The sequence below is a fragment of the Vombatus ursinus genome, unplaced genomic scaffold (assembly GCF_900497805.2).
Source record: "Vombatus ursinus unplaced genomic scaffold, bare-nosed wombat genome assembly UNPS02010788.1, whole genome shotgun sequence".
Lineage (NCBI taxonomy): Eukaryota > Metazoa > Chordata > Mammalia > Diprotodontia > Vombatidae > Vombatus > Vombatus ursinus.
Genome location: NW_020950566.1, coordinates 6,551,090 through 6,564,596, shown reverse-complemented (window position 1 = coordinate 6,564,596; position 13,507 = coordinate 6,551,090).

The window sequence follows — 13,507 nt, the reverse complement described above, 5'->3', positions numbered from 1 at the left end:
TAAAATGTTTCTTCTTGTCCTGCTTGCAGTTGTCCCATTTGAATTCACTGCAGGAAATCGGTAACCATTTGGATGAATAGAGTTCAATTTTCTCAGCCTGTCATATTTTGGGGGGGGTGTGAGGCAATAGGGTAAAGTGATTGCCCAGGGTTACACAGCTAGTGTCAAGTGTATGAGGTCAGATTTGAACTCAGGTCTTCCTGAATCCACTGTATCATCTATCTGCTCCTGTCATTTTTTTTAAAAATCTTAGTGATGTATGAATTGACACTTTTTACATAGAAAATAAAGAAATGGAAGCCCTATAATATTTTGCAACAGATCACACTGCATTTACCTAAACCAGGAGTGGGGAACCTGTGGCTTCAAGGGCACATGTGGCCCTCTAGGTCCTCAAGTGTGGCCCTTTGAATCCAAACTTCACAGAACAAATCCCCTCAGTAAAAGGATTTGTTCTGTCAAACTTAGACTCGGTCAAAAGGCTGCACCCAAGGACCTAAAAGGCCACGTGTGGCCTCGAGGCCACAGTTTCCCCACCCCTGACATAAACTATCTTTATATGTGACACTCTAGTATGGTAATTTTAATGTTATGTAGTGGATGGACCCTGAAGTCAGTAAAACTTGGGTTCAGATTGATTGTGGGCAAGTCATTTAAACTTTCTGAGACTCTTTCCCTCATCTAAAAATTAGGGATGATACCTACAGTTATTTAATCTTTCCAAGTCCTAGGACACTTAAGACTATAAATGAAAGGTAAGTTTTTCTGCTACAAACTTCAAGACCAGGAATTCCTCATGTGAATGAAATCTCAGGTCTAGACCTCCCACAAGGAGTTGCATATTACTTCATAGATAGTAAATTACTAAGAGTTAGAACGAGACCATTCATTCAAAATGCCTTTATTGTGTACCATGTACTATGCATTGGAAAGAACTGGGGGGATCAGGAAAGACCTTGGGTAGGAAGTTTACTTGGGCTGAGCCTTAAGGAGATTTGGGGCTTCCAAGAGATGGTAGAGAGAATCCATTGCAGATAATGTAGAATGGTTCATGCAAAGTCATGAAGGTACGAGATGCAATGTCTTATCCTGCAGCAGTTGGAACAGCAAGCAGGCCAGTTATGGCCAAAATCCGTAATATGTGAAGATTAATGGTCCTGGAAGGATATTCCTTATTTAAAAGGATAAGGTCAGGCAAAGGGATGGTGGCAGGGAAAGATGCATAATCTGTTAAGAATTTCTTCTGTTTGAGGAAACAAATATTATCAAAGGTGTTGCCAAAAAACAAACCCCTCCCAAAAAAAGTTACCTATTCAAAGATTTTCATAATAACATTACAACCTGCTTCCAGCATTTCCTTGTTCTGTGACCTTTAAGCAAGTCACTTCACTTCCTTAGGCATCAGTTTCCTCATTTATAAAATGAAGGAGGTTGGACTGGATGGCTGATCTCTAAAATCTTTTTCATCTCTAGATCTATGACTAAGATCCTGTGTAATTCAGAGGGGGCAGGTTAAATAAATGGTGGCAACCCATACACAGGAGCACATAATCACGTTCATCAACATCTCATCTGATTCAGAATGCTCAGAGTGAAGAACTTGGAGCCAGGAAGATCTAAATTTGAATCCTACTAGTAGCTGTGACTATAAACAAGCCACTTCAGTGCCCTTTGCCTCAGTTTCCTCATTTGTAAAAGGCTCAAACTGTGTCAACTTATAAAAGGCTTCACAAAGAACAATATAAATGTCGGCTATAATTAGTAACTAAATAGCATTCTCAAATTGATCAAAACATTTTTCTTAAAGTTTAGGGTTTTAAAGAGTTCAAAATTGCAAATTTCATTCATTTCTATTTTGGTGTGTTCCTGATGTGAATTTATAGCAATAGATTTCACCTTACCTCATTTCTTCACATATCACCTGGAATAGGAAAGAAGCCATGATGTTCTCTTTGCCCATGAAAGCTGGCTTTATTTGAATAGGCAGCCCCTGATTCCAAAGCCTGTGATAATATTTTGGCAGAATGGTGCCAGGCAGTCTACATTATCCAAGGATTTGGTCATCTCAGTGCACTTCTGTCATTCAAGGCTGGGCTAAAGTGAGATTAGACTTTATTCTGCAACTTAAATTGTTTCTGGATGGGACAACCTTGCTGCTTCCACCAAAGCTTTTGGTAAGTCCTTAAAACCAACTTACCAGTCAGAGAAGAAGATGCAGAATTTATTTTTTTTCTTTGCATTATTTTCAGTGAACAGCTGCACAGTCAATTAAGAGCCTGGGAGTTCTTCCAAGAAACACAAGGACAAACTCAGCACTTTAAATTCAACCTCCTGATTTTATTATTGGTGAGTTGGAGGGGAGGCTCTGATTTGTTTGCATCAGAGGAAGAATGGGAAAATTCAATTGAGTTCTAGTGTTAATGCTGTTGAAAGAAACAAATTGGGGTAGGAGTGGAGGGTGGAGGTAATAGTCTTCCCTATCTATGCAACTAAGCAAACAACACAAACTCATACAGAATGCTTCATTGAGGGGTACCACAGGCACTGCTTCAGAACCTAAAAGAAAGTCAGCCTCTTTTTCATATTAAACGTATGTCTATAAGATGGTCTAAGAACTGCATAGCATCCTCTCCTCTGTCCCCTATGCTGACTTTTCTACCACTGAGCTAGAAACCCCACACAGGAGGACCTCATTGAACTACCTAGTGAGCACCTTGACATTTAGTCTTTCTGGGAAGATTAAATACATTAAAAAGATTCTGCATTCTCTTTAGATCCATCAGTACAAGAGGATAATTATGTCTCAAGCACCCTGGTAAATAGACTCCTGATGGATCTCCAATGCACTTGGAGCCTATGAGGGTTACATTACTTCATTCAGTTGGTGGTGGTTTGTTGTTGTTTTTTAAATCTTTTCTGAATTCCCCAACATTATTGTACAAACAAAGTTTGTTGTAAGGTGGTTAACTCAAGGAGCTGATAAAAGAAGAAAGGGATCCACCAGTTTAACCTATTTTCTATCCAGGTTACCTGTAGACAATCAAATATATATGAAGTCAATTCAATAATATGAAGTTTTTGCCTGTGTATGTCTGTGTGCCTAAGACTGAATAGTTGCTATATAAAATGTGTTTTTATGTAACTGCTTGTTAGACAAATTTAGGAAGTCAATCAATACATATTTATTAAGTGCCCACTGGGGATACAAGTACAAAGAAGGAAATAAGCCCAAAAGGCAAGCACATACGTACGTACGTAAAATTTATATATGTATGTGTGTGTGTGTGTAGTATAACTATAAAGTAAATACAAATATATGCAAGGTAATTAGGGAGGGCAGTAGCAGTTGATGAGATCAGAAGAGGCTTCATGCAGAAGACTGTGCTTGAGTTACATCTCAGAAGAGGAGAGGGGCCTCCGAGGCAGAGGTAAAGAGGAAGTGCATTCCAATCATGTAGCATAGGCAATATGGAGGCAGGGACCCAGGAAATGGAGTGTCATGTGAGGAACAGAAAGAAAATCATTTTGGCTGGATCACACGAAGAGGGGAAATAATGTCCAATGAGTCTGGAAAGGTAAGTTGGGGCCAGGGTGTGAAGGACTTTAAATGATACACAGAGGAGTTTACATTTTATCATACAGCAAAGGTTTTTAACCTTTTTTGTGTCATGGGCCCCTTTGGCAATCTGGTAAAGCTTATGGACCCCTTCTTAGAATAATGATTTTAAATGTGTAAAATAAAATACATAGTATTACAAAGGAAACCAATTACAATGAAATACAGTTAACAAAAAAAAAATTTTTTTCTAAGTTTACAGAGGTCAGGCATGATGGTGCATACCTGTAATCTGTGGTACCCAAGAGACTGAGACAGAAAGATGTCTCAAGTTAGGGAATTCTTAATGTCTTAAAAAGTTCTTAATGTCTTGAGAGTTCTTAAAGTATAACTTAATACCAACACCAGATCACCAGATCAGCAATGAGGTGAGTAGATCTGGTGTTGACATTAAGTTTAGAGTTAATATGGTGAGACCCAAGAAGAGGAGTCACCAGGTAGTCCAAGGAGGAGTGAACTGGTCCAGGCCATTGCTCCAAAGTAATTCCCATGTGAGTCCTCTACTTTGGAGCAATGGGTAAGGTAGACTTCAGACCAACTGAATTCACAACCTTCCTTCTAATGGTGGCTTCCTCCTAAAATGATGCCAGAAAATAGATGCCAGGCCATTGGGCCTGAGTCAGTCTAAGATAGGTATGAGAGTTATTGAGCCAATCAGGCCATGTCTGGAGAAATGGGTTGAACCGTTACCTACTCACCTCTCTTCATCCTCTCTATTTCTGAATTCAGAGCAGCAGAAGGACAAGTCTAGTGGGAATACCTGCTTCTTTATTACATTTTCCTTTATCCTTAGTTAATCGACCTTCTACCAAATCCTTCTAACCAACCTAAGGGAAGGGGAAGAAAGGAAAGATGTATACATGTATTTGTATCCCATTAAGATAATAAACTTGAGTATATAAATCACATAACCTAGTTAATCTGGGGTCCATGAAATTGTTTTGAAAATATATTGATAAATATATTTCTGTTTAATTAGTTTTATTTATAATCCAATATATATTATTGTACGCATTTAAAAACATTATCCCGAGTTTTCCATAAGCTTTGCCAGATTGCCAGAGGGATTCATTACACACACAAAAGTTAAGAACCACTGGCATCAGCTGTCTTCCTTAAAGCCTTCTTCAGTGACCAGAATATATAATTGAACTAAAAGGGTTCAATTCAGCAGACACTTATTAAGGGCCTACCATGTACCAGGCAATAAAGCTGTGGAGACAAAAAATGGAATATTCCTTACCTCCCCACTGTATCTCTCTGGAGAGATACAACCCGTATTCAATCATGTAAATACCAAATAATTTTCAGAAGAGAAAAGTGCTAATAAGGGAGATAAGGAAAGGCATTGTAGGGGAAGTAACATGTAAACTACTTTTTGAATGAAGGGAGCAGGGGTCTGTGAATTGGGGGTCAAGTCAACGAGCATTTATTAAGTACCTAATCTGTGCCAGGCACTGTGCTAAGTGCTGGGGATGCAAAAAAAAAGCAAAAATGGTCCCTGGCATCCAGGAGTTCACAATCTAATGGGGGAGATAACATGCAAAAATCTATGTACTAGCCAGATGTATACAGGATAAATTAGAGATAATCGAAGAGAAGAGGCATTAGCAAACCAGGATTGGGAAAGGCCTCCAGTAGAACATGAGATTTTAATTGAAACTTGAAAGAAGTCAGGGCAATCAGGAGGGCAGAGATGAAGGAGAGAATTCTGGGCATGGGGGATAGCAAATGAAAATGCATGGATTTGAAAGATAGAATGTTGCTCAAGGAGACCAGTGTCACCGGATCTCAGTACATGGAGGGGAGTAAGATATTGTACCACTAGAAAGGTAGGGAATGACCAGGTTATGAAGGACCTTAAAAGTTATGCAGAGAATTAATATTATGAATTCAGAAAAAATAAGCTGCTTCATGTGATCAAAAGGTTCATAGGTTGAAATTGAAAGTTTATTCCTTTTTTTGTATGTGTCCTGCATTCATTATAAATGAAACAGAATGATCTGATTGGCTGTTTGAATTACAAGCGTCACTATGAGTTCAACCACCCAATTCCTGCTTAAAAATTAACCCCTTTAAAATGACCATGTAAATATTTTTGAACATCTTATAACATTGTGTGAACTTATATTTAATGGCTTTTTACAAACTGATTGCACCGAACTTTCGCCTTTATAATACTGGGTGTGAAATTAAGGGGCCATTATTCACATACTGGTAGATCTTGTTCCTGAGTAATACTAGCCAATCAGATTACAGATTTCTTTTTTCATGGAGGAATCACTTACTTTATTGTGAAGGACGTCTGATACAGTGTTCTTTGTTACTGTTATGTATGGAATGTTTTGTTTTTGGCAGACTGTGGTGCTTCGATTTTAGTAAAATAACCTTGAATAATAATAATAATAAAGCTATGCAGAGGATTTTATATTTGATCCTGGAGGTGATAGGGAGTCATTGGAGTTTATTGAATAGTGGAGTGGCATGGTCAGATGGGACTTCAGGAAGATCATTTTGACAGCTGAATGAAGGATGGACTAGACCAGGGAGAAACAAGTTAGGCTTAGCCACCAGCAGGCTATTGCAGTAGTCCAGGTATGAGATAAAGAGGCCTACACCAGAGTGGTGGCAGCATCAGGAGAGATTAGTGGGGGTGCTTTATGAGAGATATTAAAGGCAAGTCATTGTAGACAGGCAGGACCACTTCTATGTGGAGGCTGGGGCCAGAGGGAATGCTAAGTAGAGGGAATAGCAGTAGTGAGGAAAACAATTGATTAGGTGATATGAGGGCAGTGTCTTTTCTAAACAGGATATCTCCTGCTATACCCACTTAGACCCAGTTTGGCAGTTATTTTCCCATGGGAAATAGACAATGAGAAATAGTTTTGTGAGGAAACTGGTAGGAAGTCTTCCAGCTTCTACTGGGGGGGGGGGGGGGGGGGCGTTGTGTGAGATGAGTTAGAACAGTCAATGAAAAAGGGAGAGGAAGCCTCTGGCAGTGATAGGTACCATTCATGGATAAGATTGGGAATGTGTCAAGCTGCTAAAAACTGCTAGAAACTGAAGGGTCTGCTGACTGACTAAAAGTCTAATTTCATGGAGACAGGTTAATTTTAAATTGATGTATAAGCAGCCTCTAAAATAAAGGTGCAAGAGGGGCTCAAAGGTGCCAAAGTGCATGAAAAAATAGAGACTTTCAGACTTTGTCCAGGCCTTTGAACAGCATATTTCCACAGCTGTTTTTCTTACAGCTGGGGGAAGAGAACATGGGACACGAAATACAGGACATGTACAAATCTCAAGGCTTTCTCTGGAAATCAAACCATAGCCAACACAGTATTCAACAAAAGAATTCATGGGAAATGTTACTGCTGCTGGAGAGATTTGATGCCTCATTACCCACTCCTTCTGGAATGACAGGCCTGACTAAGTATGCACCTTGACATGGCAACATAGCATTGTAAATTTTTCCGCTAGGACTACTTTGGCTCCTTTTCCTGGAAGGGACTGTGTGTTTTAGGGGAATGAGATGTTGGTGGAAGGAAAGTGGAGTGATAATGGAAGGCAATGCAGATGAGGAGGGCACAGTAACTGCGCTGTAAAAAGTCCAAATAATTACCAAGAGTTACACACACACACACACACACACACACACACACACACACACACACAAACACACACACACACTCTGTAATATTAAGACCTTAAATTCCTCACAGCATTATTTTCTCCTGTAGTTTCCCCTAGATACTTCCAGACTTTTAAAAACCTATTTTGGGTTCATCTCTACTCAGACGAATTCTTCTCTACTCTGAATTCTTCCTGGAAAAACCAAGCATATTTAAAATCATTATACAATATCCCAATGGACTGGTGAAAAGGGACAATATATGCAAAGCAAGAGTAAAGAACAAAGTCAGGAAAACGCGTTAGCAACATACTTCTCAACGCCTATGGCCAGACCAAACCACCTCCCAACCTCTAGGGATGGAAAGTTCTATCAAGGGTGGGGAATCTGTGACTTCAAGGGCACATATGGCCCTCTAGGTCCTCAAGTGCATCCCTTTGACAGAATTCAAACTTCACAGAACAAATCCTTTTAATAAAAGGATTTGCTCTATAAAACTTGGACTCAGTCAAAAGGACGCTCCCAATGTGGCCTTCTTCACTCCTTCCTAGCTCCGTGATGGTGCTATTAATCAGTGCTCACTCTAAAGGATCTATACATAGTGGGTTAGTAAGTTGTCTCTCAGATGACTTGTCCTGGTGTCAGGGTCCTTGTTGATGCTTGTTACAGGAATGCTGGAAGATCACCAATGCGTCACCCTTGCTGCCTTCTTTCTGGGGACCAGAGAGCACAACCACATTGAATCCCAAGCCGTGCAGGAGTAGAAGCAATGAAACCTCTTGAAGCTGTGCCAGTAGAGCTGCCTCAGTACCTCCCACTCAACCTTAGCGCAAGACTGAGGTGAGGATCCCAGAGTCCACAAAATCCTTGGCAGGCAGAAGTGCACTACGCTATTGTTGGTGAAATAGAGGCATCCCTCCATTTCACACATTCCTGGGACTATTGAAAGTCTCTCTTGTGAGCATGGGGTGGACCAGAAAAGTTCTTTACACACAACAATTGTCCATAAGGTAGAGATAACTTCAGGAATGAGATTATCCTAGTAGTACAGAGGGGGTTGATAACGTTTCTAAAAGCCCCCAGATGACTATTTCTATGACAAATATTGTTGCCTTATTCACTTCGCTATCATCAGAGCCTGAGGATTGGAGTCAGTTCTCTTTCTAGTGTGACTTGTCTTCTTCTTGACACCTTTGGTTGCCTTCATAGGGTACAGAATGGAGAACTGAAATCTGTATTCCAGCCCTTTGAACATGTCCTGCACATCTCTACTCCCACTCATTTGCCCATGTTGTACCGTATGGAGTATCTTCTCCCGTCTTCTTCATGTCTTGATTCTCTGCCCATCCTTTAAAGCCCGATAAAATCATACCAAGCCCAGTGATCCATCTCTAATCCTTTCTGTTTGCACTAATTGGAGCCATCTAAAACGTAAGCCTCATGAGGACAAGGACTCTGGCTTATCTAAACTGTGTTGCCCCTAGTACCTAGCACCTAACAAGTGTGAGTGAGATAATGCGTTTTCCGCTGGCCCCTCCCTCTTTCAAAAGTCCCACTTCCCACTTAGGAGCTGAGACAGCAGTGCAAGAGAGAGCAGTAAGTAGTGGCCAGATAGGAACTAGGAAAGGGTGAAGTATGAGATGGGCAGTAAAAGGGTGTGTTTGTGTGTCATTGTATCCATGTTCCTCTATTGGATGGGTGTGGTCTCTGTATGCTTTTCAGTGGTGTGATATTCGGGGAAGGGTAAAAGGCACAGGTCAATACAGATGGTGAAGGCATGGTGAAAATTCAGGATATTCCATGTGACTATTTGCAATGCTTCTTTTAGATCACCTTTAAACATAGGCTCTTCCTTTATTTTTTAGGGACTGGGGTTGTTACTTCCATTAATCTTAAAGAGAGTCCATGAAAGTGCCACGTCTAGTTAAAAAGACCTGGATTTGAATTCCACCTCACACTTAATCTCTCTGGGCCTCAGTTTCCTCATGTGTAAAATGAGGGCTCAGACTTGATGAACTCTACAGTCTCTTCCAACACTTCAACTCTGATCCCACTTTTTGCCCTTATCTTGCAGCCATGAGTGGCCTTCCAGGGGGCCAGGACAGCTTGGATTCACCCCCTTTTTCTCCACTTATAGGATCACTCTTAAGAATGACAGAAACAGGATTCAAAGCCAGGTCCTCCTGACTCCAAGTCTGGAACTATTTTCACTACAATGGGTGAATAGTGGCTTAATTTAAAAAACAAACAAAAAACAACAACAACAAAGCTTACTTAAGTCAATCCTTGCAACTTCCTTTCACATCAGAATAGCTAATATAGTAAACACAACACACACATAAATGGGTGCTGCCTCCTGTTTGATGTATATGCTAATGAACAGTAAAATGGCCAGGAATTAAGGGGAGATGAGGATGAATAGGGAAGAAGAGATGTGCTGTATATGCCTTAAAAATGGCATAATCTGCTTTTGACTATTAAATATTGACTCTAAAGATGTTCATTGAAAGCCAAGGAGTCACTGCAGTACTACTGTAACCAACTCTCATGCAGCTGCGAAAATCATAATGACCGGGCAGAAGAAAATCAGATGGCTCATTTGGGGGAGGAAAGTGGCACCGGGAGAGGGAGTAAATGAGATAACTTAGGAAGTAATTTGGAGGAATGAAAGTTTGTCTCCATAGACAATGTTGGAACAGTTGCCTAGTTTCAGAAGCAGGCTAGTTTTTGGAAAGGAGGATGGAGACATTTTAAAGGAAGTAGCCTGGGAGTCACACTGTTATGCCATCCTTACTCTGCTCCAAGATCTTTCCTTGAAGAGCCGTTTTTTCCATGGAAAGAATCATTTGCAAAGTAGCCAGATGAACTTAAGACATTAATCATAACTTCTCTTCAACTTGAGGAAGCATTGCTTTTTCCGGATAAATAGACCCAAAGGCTCAAAGGGAAATACTGTCCATTCTTCTATGTCTATGTTTTCAAAAACAGCAACAATCCAAAAGAAATGAAAAAGCATGACAGCATCAGCACTCAGGATGCAGCCACGAAGAAGGCTAAATGACTGCATTCTACTTTTTGAAGGTAAGTGATGGGGTTAGGACGGTGGGAGACATTGAAGCAATGAAGCATTGAATCAATCAATAGCTTGCCTGGAGAAAAGATTATTTTCATTATTATCTTTCACCAAACAACAATAATAAAAGTCCAGAGATAGTTTCCTTGGAAAAATGTTAGGAAATTGACTTGTTAAAATGCTTAACAAATGTTCCAGAATGAATCCTCATGAGAATCATCCCATGAAATGCACTGAGCCTTAAAGTAGGCGAAGCCTGAGTCTATAATTTTCTCCAAGACAGTCTAAGGATATCGAATTATCTCATACGTTTGGCGAACTAAAGGTGACTTTTTAACTCCTGCATTGGGAAAATATTAAGGAACTGGCTTGTTGATTTGCTTAATAAATGCTCTGAAATGAGATAATATGTGTAAAGCTCTTTGTAAACCGTGAAGTGTTATATATAAATGTTAGCTATTATTATTATTAACTGCTCTCTAACAGGAATCATTCCATGAAATGTAGTGTAGTGTTTCGGCTAAATCTAACATTAACTCTAGAGTTGGCTAAAGCTAATGAAATAGAAGGCCACTCAAAGCTCAAAGAGGTTGCTGCCAGCCACATACCCATAATAAAGGTAGGAATTTTGGAATAAAGGATTGAGGTGGAAGGCACCTCCATGCCTTCCTCCATGCCACCTCCAAGGCCTCTATGATGCTCCACGTGGAAGTAGTTTGTCTTGCTTTTCCCATCCCTTTCATTTGAATGGGAGACCTGAAGGATCTTAGAGATTGAGGAAAATGGAATCTCTATATCAGCCCTTGGTGGTTTGTTGAAAGGCAGCCCCTCCAAATTATTTTAAAGGGGAGGTAAAGCATAATCAGTGATGGATCGGAGTTAAAGAGGATATTTTAACCCTCCTTCACACGGTGGTTCTGGACAGACATTGCTCCGGATGAATAGAAGGATATGGCTTTAAAGAGAGACTCAATGGCTTTGGACTCAATTGAGCTGGCTCACTGATCTAAGTTCCAAAAGAGTTGGCCACTGGAAACTCAGGCTCTGGGAGAGAAGCTGCACCCAGTTAAGACTATGGGAGCTGACAGATTTCTTTCACGATGGGTAAAAGGCAGCTAATGGTACCTTGCTAGCCTAAAGCCTGAGTGGGTAAAGGGCCTGACTCCATCACTGAAAGAGTTATAGTTGCATCCCTGAAGAATGATAGCAGAAAGAAGCTTTGCAGTCACCTCTCAACAGAACTGTGCCCAGTAGTGGCTACGTAAGATCAGCGAATGGCAATACTCTGCAACAACTGTACACTACCTCTAATGGAGTGGTGTTAGGACATCACCAGACTATACTGACAGCAGGATATATTGATATGGACAGTCTTAAAATATCAGAGTTATGAATTGCTCCTCAAATGCCCGTGACCAAGCCACACACATTCACGATGTGAATGCTCTCTAAGTGTGTGTTTTAGCCACACATTCCTTCCATTCATGACTCCCCATGCCTGTTCTCTTGGTGTATCCAGTCTTCCTACACATGACATATGTAAATGTAAGAGTGTGCTGCTGATTTATGGGGGGTGGGATAGTTTATTGCTACTTTTCTTGCCATGGGGCAGCTAGGTGGTGCAGTGGATAGAGTCCCAGGCCTGACTGGAATCAGGAAGACTCATCTTCCTGAGTTCAAATCTGGCCTCAGATACTCACTAGCTGTGACCTTAGGCAAATCACTTAACCCTGTTTGCCTCAGTTTTCTCATGTTTAAAATGAGCTAGAGAAGGAAATGACAAGCCACTTCACTATCTCTGCCAAGAAAACTCCAAATAGGGTCATGAAGAGTTGTACAAGGCAGAAAAACTAGCGAACAATAAAACTTTTCTTGCCATGCTATTTCATAAAATACCTCTATCTTGAATTGTTTGTGTCCTTTAGCTGGATGGTAAAAGGAAATACATTCACAAAGGCTCATAAGCTATGGTTTTGAGAGCACTTTGTACCTGGAATAGCTTGTCGGAGGAAGCCATATGTGAATAGGGGCATTCCCCAAATGCTACACATACATTTGGAGCCCAGAAGATAATTTTTAATTCATGTCTTTCATTCATAAGAGAAAAAATGAGATCATAATTTTAAACTTCATGCCTAGCGGTAAAAATGTGTGTGTGTCAGTTTCTTGAAATTGGCTTGTGCTAGTGGCTGATTCTAGGCTTTAGGCTAATTTTCTGCCCTGATGAGCTACTGCAGTGCAAGGTTCTCATGGAGCACTCCTTGGGAACTGTTGGCAGCAACTCCAGAAAAGCAAATAGGGTGTGAGCTAGTGATACCTCCCTTCTTATTTATGTGTCACATTCTCAGTTGCCACCTGGCTTTCTTACAGTCTCTTCAGTTTACCCGTATAAACTTACCTGCTGACACTCTAATAAAGAGAGATCTACTGTAAGATTGGAGTTTAACTTCTAGAACGGTATTAATAATCAAATATAAATAAATGTCGTTAGCTTCCCTTCATGACTCTCCTAATTTAATATGAAAAAAATTCATCCTCCTAATTATTATTTGCAACCTGGAGTGTTCTTCTGGACCAATACTTTCTGGAAAAATTGTTTTATGTGTTTAGGTGAACTGTACTAGTTTCTTACCTGGGCTGTTTATCTGGTTCTGCTTTGGTGCAAGAGAAAATAATTACATAGAATTTATTATACTTGGCTGATAGAAACCATGGAAAACAGTCAATTCCAGATCTTGCTTAAAGTTATAACCTGAGGGTTTCTTACAATCACTTCCTACTATCCTTATGCAACAAACAGTTACCAATGTAATGTGTCTGACTTGGGCGGATCATCACCAACGAAGAGGGAGGGAAAGTTAGCAGTTTGTATAGCTGACAGAAACTTTGAAAAGGAGGAGTCTTCTGATTGCTACCCTATAAGCAAACTAAATGATGTAAAAATCTAAATAATTTGAGCCAAAGCACAGAATGATAGAAACGTATTATTGGGGTGTGTTGCTAAGACCTAACGGGTGACCTTCTCAGAAGAATCAGATGAATAAGTATAAGCACAAAACAACAATCTTACAGAATGGGATGGAGAAAGGCATGAGGCAAGAGGTGTAATCAAGGATGAAGAGGAAGGGGGAGAGAGGAGAGAGAGAGAGAGATAAAGAAAGAGAGGGAGAGACAGACACAGAGACAGAGA